The sequence below is a fragment of the Phyllostomus hastatus genome, unplaced genomic scaffold (genome assembly GCF_019186645.2).
Source record: "Phyllostomus hastatus isolate PE091 unplaced genomic scaffold, TTU_PhHast_1.1 phas_contig_210, whole genome shotgun sequence".
In the NCBI taxonomy this organism is placed as follows: Eukaryota; Metazoa; Chordata; class Mammalia; order Chiroptera; family Phyllostomidae; genus Phyllostomus; species Phyllostomus hastatus.
This window is the reverse complement of record NW_025333737.1, coordinates 12830775-12839067: the sequence shown is the minus strand read 5'-3', so window position 1 is coordinate 12839067 and position 8293 is coordinate 12830775.

Here is an 8293-nt window from a genome sequence, read left to right as displayed (position 1 = left end):
CCCTGCTTGGAGGCTGCCAATATGGCGTGTTTGAGATGTTCGCTGTCGACACAATGGGAAAATGCTGTAGGTGTCAAAGCCAGCAGCGGCACTTGGGGACCTGGGGACTCTGGGCCTGATAAATAATGGAGCAGCCCTTCCCTTCATGCCTAGGTCTTTTTCAATGCTTTCAATAATTCATGCATTCCACATGGATTGAGAAGTTTCATAAAACATCATCTTTTTTTCTGAATCCTGGGCCAGTCTGAGCAAATCTGATAGCTTCATGCATTAGGTCTTAATTAGAAACATATATACACATGAGCCCATCCAGCTTTGTGAAATGTGCCTTGTGATGAAGTCAAGGAAAATGCCCAATCATGTCTCAGATGGGGGGTGGGGGCAGGTCCAGGCAGGCCCCTGGGAGGTGGAGGTGGGCGCCGGCTGCCTTGGGGGGGAAGGGTTGGCGGGGAGGGTCTGCAGGGTGTGCACTCCCCAGAAGAGAGTGTATATGTTGGTGCTCAGCGCCCTCCCTGTGGGAGGGGCTTCCTCCTTTGCCTAATGGAAGTCGGGCTCATCTAGAGGGCCTGCCTTGGCCAATGCAATGTAAGCAGAAGTGACATGTGTCACTTCCAGGGAAGTTCTAGGAGCCACTGAGTTCTTTGCCATCTCACATTCCCTGTCTTTGGGACTGTGGAGACATGAGGCAACAACCTTATGTGCTAGCACATTACTAGTTCCTATTTCTAGGTGAGGAAATGGAGGGTTTAAGATGTAATATGACCTAGAAATGACCAGGTTACAGTACTCGCAGGAGAATGGCACGTTCGGGAGCCATCTGCTCTGGCATCTCTCAGGCTGGGAGTGGGCACAGCAGCCAGAACCCTCAGGCCAGCTGCCAGGACCCAGGCACGCAGGGTCTGGTCTCAGCAGGGGAACCAGGGAGCTGTTTGGGGGTGACTGGGCAAACAGGAAGGCGGGGGTGACAGGGTCACTGGCTGTGAGGTATCCAGAGGTCAAGGAACACAGGACTTTAAGATGCAGGAAAATGAGTCTCTTTTTCCTCGGGGAAGCCTGGGTCACCACGTGATGTTTCTTGTCTAGCTGGCTGGCTGGCAGGGACCTAGAAGGTGGGCTGTGCTAAATTTCCAGGTGAGATTACTTCCTCACCTCCCCTTCCTCACCCATGGATTCAGCCCTATAAGTTCCCTCTTTCTCCTAGGACTTGGCCTTGCTGGTGGGGGAGGGGTCGGCAGGGACACTGGCTGTGCCGCACTGGGTCCCCATCACTCAGACCCCAGCACGTCTGTCCTCTCCCATCACCTCCCAGTTCCACCTGAGCCGTTTTCCATGCCCCCAGCTGACACTTCTCTTCAGCCCCCTCAGTGCCTCATCAGGCATCCACATGGGGCCTGTTGATAAGTAATTTCTTCTCTTCAGTTAGAATGTGCCCCCCCCGCCCCAACCTCTTGAGGCAGCAGAGTGTGAAGCCTGGTGAGTTCACACAGCCATTGCTGTCCCTGCGAGGTGACTGGCTGGCTGTTTGTATTCCCCTTGGCCCTTCTCCAAGCAGCACCCCCTGCTCCACTAAGTCCAGCTGTTCAGCCTCTGCTCTCCTGATTTGTCCCCTTGGCAACTCAATTACTGCTTATCCAGCAGTTCAAGGGCAGGGGAGCCCTTCAAAGGAATGAAGCCTCCTCTCCGTTTAGACTACGGAGAAGTGACTGGGTGTCACAGGAAATGAAGCTGAAATGAAGGCCCTGATGGGACTGAACATGGGGTGGCAGGCGTGGTCGAGGGGAAGAAAGAGACCTTGGCGGGGAAGGTCTGAGGGTGGCCCAGGAAGACGGTGCTCACCCAAGTCAGCACCTGGACAGCTCCCTGCAGGGCCCGGGAGCCAGATGCCTGGGGAGGATCTTTGCAAAAGGTGATTGCCGCCCTCGGAACCCTAGATTTTCCTTGTTCTCTACTGAAGCCTGTAAAAGCTGTCTGGTGATTCACCCCCTCGGGACTCAGGGAGACGCCTGTGTCATCTGATATGCTAATCCATGCCACCACTCACGGATTCCCAGGAGCTGAGGTGTTCAGTTGGCCAGGTGACACATCACAGTTCCTTAGAGCCCTCCCAGAGGTTCCGGCCACCAGAAGAGGACTGTGGGAGGATCTGTGCAAGCCCAGCACACTTCTGGAAGGCTCCAAGGGGGTGGGCAGGCAGCTCAGCTCTCCTGAGAAATAGGTGAGGCATCTGGTCACCTCACCTCCCGCAGGGCAGCTGCCATGTGACTGTCAGCGGCTGGAGGGGCGAGAGCTCCTACAACAAAGGCCCCAGAGCCCTGGTGGGTGGGCTGGGAGTGAGGAGAAAGGGAGGCCAGGAACGGAGACGTGAGCTCCTGTTTAAGCACTAAGAAAGCAGGTCCAGGCTCCAGGCACCTCCCCAATTACCTGGCTCCAGAGATGACAGAAAATAGTGTCATAAAGAGCCATTTCCTGGCTTTGAAGTTAATGAAACAAGCTTTGAAGAATAGGAGTGAGGGTGGTTTTCGAAGCAGGCTGCATGTGGGGAGGCAGCTGTGTGTGCCCCCGAGGACACAGATGTGCCCCTCCAGCGAGGACAGTCCCCTAGCCCTGGGCCAGCCCGAGAGGCCCCTGGGCTCCAAGATGGCTGGATCGGACCCCTCCCCTGGAAGAGACAAAGGCTTGAGAAAAGGGACAACATTCCTTGGGGCACTCTGGCAGGGGGATCAAAAGCATTGCAACTGTTAGGACCCTTTGACCCAGTAACCCCTCTTCCACGAATCTCTCTGTGTTCATCACAGCCTTACTTACTATGCACAGAAAGAGGAAACCCCCTCAACGTCCATGCCCACTATTTGGGGATCGCTGAGGATGAGTATGTTAGAGCCACAGGATGGAACATCGTACAGTCATTAAAAGTCAAGTTTTCAATGTAAGGGTACAAAAAGATGCTCACCATATCTAAATATCACTTATATATTTATTAGAGAGTTATGTGAAAATTTGGACACAAAAATATTTATATAATATGATCCACTTTGTGAAAAAATCAAATAATATACATAGACACATCGGGAAAAATAACTGCAAGGAAATATATCAGAGTGTTGGCCATTGTTAACTCTGAAAGAGAGACTATGGGGGATGATTATGTTTTTCTTCATGCTTTTTTATATTGTTCAAAAGTTTTTAAAATTACAAACACAATTTTATAATCAGAAAAATAACATTTATTATTGTTTTAAGTATGGTGCAACATACATAACATAAAATGTACACTTATGGCGCTATGCAACCATCACCACCATAAAAAAGTAACATTTTAAGTGTACGTTGAACCTTGAGGTTTTTTGTGTACATGGAAGTAGAGGGCTGGAAGACAGAATTTTCAAACTGCAGCGTGAATGTTTCTAGGCCATCCCCCGAAATTTACTCAGACACAAACTATGGTCTAGGACTGTTTTGGCGGCAAATGAGAGAAAACCAGCAAAGGGAATTACGTGACTCAGGTAACTGGCATCTGGACTGAGCGAGTGTGGTGGGAACAGGTGTGCAGAGGACAACTGGGGAGCGGATTCTGGAAGAAGGGACAGGTTCGTTTCCCAGATCAACAGATGCTTGCTACAGGGGAGCTCAGGCGGGACACCTGTGACGCACCAGCCCAGCTCCCTGCCCAAGGCTGCCGTAACTATGACACCATTTTTTAATTATGATTTTTTTTATTGAGGTGAAATTCACATTATATAAAGTTGCCCATTTTAGATGCCATTTTCGGTGGCATGCCATGCACCCACAATGCTGTGCAGTCACATCCCTGTCTGGTTCCACTTTCATCGCCCTGAAGGGGACCTGTACCCATTCATTAAGCAATTCCTTCCCACTCCTCCCCAGCCCCTGGCCGAGACCAATTCCCTTTCTGTCTCTATGGACCTACCTATTGCAGATACTTCATATAAATGGAATCAGATAATAAATAACCCTCTGTCTGGCTTCTCAACTCTTAGCACGCCTTTCAAGGCTCATACACATTGGAGCACGCCTCCATTCTACATTTTTGATGACCCTGTATCACCACACGTCGTATCACTGTATGCCCCACTCGGTTTACCCACTCATCTGCTGGTGGACATTAGCGTTGTCCCACCCTTCGGCTCTTGTGACTAGTGCTATTATGACATGTGGACACCTTGTTTGTTTGAACACCCGTTTTCAGTTCTGTTGGTTAGGAACCTGTGCCTCAGAGTGGAATGTCTGGACCCTTTGGTAACCCTGTCTCCCTGTTGCAGGAGCTCAGGGACTTTCACAGGCGCTGAGTGTTTTCCATTCCCACCGCAGCGCAGCAATGCACGAGGGCCCCCTCCCAGGGCTCCGATTTCTCCGCGTCCTTGCCAACACTTGTTATTCCCTTTTTCTTACCACAGCCCTCCTGCTCGGTGCGAAGTGTATGGCAGTCCTTTTGAGGGAATGGTTAGCGATGGTGAGGATGGGAGAGCCGGTCCCGGAAACCCGGACCCGAGGGTGGGCGCCTTCCTGCTGCTCTGCTGCACTTTCAGACCAGCTGGAGGTCTGTGCGCCCGTCGGGGCGGGGCAGCAGAATGTGACGCTTGCTCTGGGCGCCATAAATTGCCCTCTCCAAAAGCAGACCTGCCTCAGGTTATCTAGAAGCCTCTAGCTTCTGGAAACCTTGATTAAGAATGACAAATCCCTCAGCCATCACTTGTAAAGGTCCTAGGTTCTGCTCCCACGTGGGGGTGGAGCCGAGCCCCACAGTCCCCTCAATCACTTCCATGTACTCGGAAATGTCTAAACGTTCTGGCAGACCTGTCCCTCTAGTCGCCCCCTGCCCAGAGGGGAGGACTGGGGACACTAGCTCATGTTCCACCTGGCTGGGGGTCCCCCGTGGTGTGCGGGCAGTGCCCACCTGTGCTCAGAGTCAGAAAGGTCCTCCTCCGTGGGGAGGCTAAGCAGTTTTCCAACGGTGGGTCAGGACAACCTCAGAGGACCGAGATTCAACCTCCAGCTACTTTCTGTATCCTCATGGGGTGGGGGGAGGGCAGAGGCCACCAGGCTCCCCCAGGGAGGCCGGAGGCAGCCGTCAGTGTCCTGCAATGTAGGACAAGTTCTAGTGCCTGGGCCTGAACAGGGTTTCCCAACCCAGCACTGCCCACACTGGGTTGGGGAGGGGGCTGGGCCGTGCATTTCAGGAAGTTTATCCGCGTCTTTGGCTTCTACCCACTCGGTGTCAGTGCACCCTCACTCCCATTGTGACAACCAACATACCTCCAGTCATTGCCAAATGTCCCCTGGGCTGTGAAATCACCCCTGGTGGAAGACCTCTGGGCCAGATGTCAGCTGAGGCTATTTCTGGCCAGACTGCTGCTGGCTTCAGATCAGAGAAGGGGGGTGGGCAGTGTCCCCGATGCGGGAAAGGCTACCCTGGCTCTGAATCCTGATAAAGTTGTGCACTAGTGAAAGAAACACGCCCCCCGCCCCACCCTTCTTTTAGTTGCTTAAAAGCCAACACCTCACTACAGCAAGTCTGAATTTTCTTCTGAGGACAATGTGGTCTGGCTGGGGCACCAGAGGGCGGAGCCTTGCTCCTCTCACCCTGACTGACCCACTCCTTGTGTGATGGCAGCTTGGTCACGGCTGCCCCTCCGGGCCTTGCTTTCCTCACAAAGACCCTGCAGCAGCCAGCAGTGGCCGTCCCCAGACGGACACTCTGGGTCCCCACAATGGCCTCTGATGGAACGGAGGGAGTGGGATGGGGGTGGGGAGGGGGAGTCTCAGTTCTTCCTGCGATGCTATAAGGCAGATCAGTGTTCTTTTCTTTATTATTTAAATGAGCAAATTAAAGATCCAAGGGACTAAATGCACTCACCCACGGTCACTCCGTAAGTCTGAGACTGAACAGGCACTCATTCATTCGTTCCCTCCCTCCTGTGCCTGGAGGGGTGGGGCCATCAGCTGCAAGCTCCCCATCACAGCAGCGACATGGTTTTGACCAATGGACTGGACCCCAGTGGGGGTCCCAACACCAGCTCCTAGGGCATGTCGCAGCAGAGTGTCCTGAACAACATGGGAAAGGAAGGAGCATATTTGTCCCTCCTCCCTGGGTCGTCCAGTGCCCCACTATGCCTGTTCCTGTTAGCACTGTCCTGTGACCCACCCTCTTCGGGCCCTGAGATTACAGGCTGTCAACTCCCCAGGTACGCTTTAACCCCTAAGTACACCCTGGGCCTTTCTCGGAAGAATGAGGAGAAGGGACTATGTCGGGGGTTCTCACCTGGGGGGTGACTTATCTCCCCAAGGAACGTTTGAGCATGTGACACCTGGGTTGTCGCAGCTTGGGGAAGGGGTTGTGGTTGGCACCCAGTGGGTGGAGGCTAAGGATGCTGCTCAACATCCTACAATGCACAGGACAGCCCCCCAGAATAACGACCCCAAAATGTCATAGTGCCGAGGTCCACAGGTTGCGAGATGGATAAAATATCAGTTCACGTGCAGCTCCCAGGGGAGAAGAGGTGGGGTGAGTTCCACAGAAGGAGTGCACAGGTCGAGGGGTCACCCCCAGTTCAGTTTGCTCTGGAAGGCCCTGGGGGAGTCCTTGGGCGCGGCAGGAGGGCGGGCTTCTGCTGCACTTTCCTAAGTGTCCTGGTTGGACAGCTGTTACACAGTCACCTGCCGTCAGGGACGAGCAACAGTCACCCCTGTGGAGGCCAAAGCTCCTGGACACGGGGACAGAGTTCTGCCCCTTTCGCAGGACAGCTTGGCCTGGAGACGGGCGAGCGCAGGCGCTGGGCGAGGGGATGGAACGTTCACAGAGACGCAGGACTCCCTCGGGGCCTTTGGGGCAGAATGATCCTCCTCGCTCACTAAGTGATTACTCTGTGTTTTTTTTTTTTCAGTGCAATAAAATTTCCCAGCATCTCCTTGCTGGCCTTTATTGTTTTCTGTTCTTACTGTTTTGTTTTGCTGTAAATTGTTCCTGCTGCAGCAGCAGGTTCTGTGCCAGGAAAGGGCTCCTGGAAGACGCACACCGGCAGGAGCTCTTGGATGCCGAGCTGTCCCCGGGACCTGCCCCTACCCAGCCCATCCTCGTGGGCCTTTTGGAGGCTGAGCCGGTTCCTAGAAGGGTCCTCACTCTGGTTCCACTGAGTCACACATTCTTGCCGAAACCAGCTGTTGGGGAGGAGAACAGGATTCCTGTTCTCCTTACACCAATGAGCATCCGTCTGCTGGGGACCTAGAGGACCCAGGGAGCAAGTGGTCACCCCAGCTCAGCTCCGGGCTGGGGTTCTGTTGACAAAGGAGCACGCAGAAGCAGCTAGCAGCTGGGCTTTCCCCTGTGAACTGTGAGGCAGATATAGCAGTTAAAGCATCTGCACAGCCCCAGCCCTTCCTCAGAGGAGACCTCCCTTTGCCCATCTCTGACTACCCGCCCAGGTGGCACATCCTGTAGCAAATGGCCACTCCCCTCAGCCACAGGTGATTGGATTGGAACTGGGAACCTGAGCCCCCCCCCCCCCCCCCACCCCGCCCCGGCCCCGCAGCCAACCCACAGGCTTGCCCAGGACCAAAGACGTGGCCTGGCCAGGAAGCGCACTGGGCCACTGGAGTCCCTCTCTGGGGACAGACCCGGAGAGCCCCACTCAGGCTGAGGGGGGCCAGGAGGAGGTGCGGCTGGTGGGAGTTTTGAGAAAACAGATGTGCTGAGGGATTAGAAGCACACTCAGAAGGGGATATCTGTGTGTTTCCATTTCTACCCCACTCTTGAAAGGACACAATTACAGTGGTGGAGGAAGATCAGTGGCGGCCAGGGGCTGTGGTGGGGGCTGCAAAGGAGTGGCACAGGGGGTTCCTTCTGGATAGAACAGTCTCGATCCCGAGCACCATGGTGGTTACAGGGACCTGTACGGGCACCTCATAGCCCCCACACGGACACACGGACACACAGACATAGGGTGTAAACCCCGGTGAGGCTTGAATAAGGTCTGTAGTTTGCCTCATGGTGTTTTACTGGGTCACTGTCTTGGTTTTGATGAGTAATATGGTTAGGTACAATGTTATCATTGAGGAAGGCTGGGTGGGTGGGTACGTGGGCCCTCTCTGTATTATGTTTGCAAATTCTTTCGAGTCTGAAATTATTGCAAAATGAAAAATTTTAAAATGAAAAAGTGAAGCTGAGACACTAACATGAACGACAGAGAAAGATTCAGCTCCCAGAGCTGCCTCCAACCCAGAGATTTCTGTGTTTGGTGCAAACCAAGGAGCCTCAGCTGAACCAACTCTTGGTACA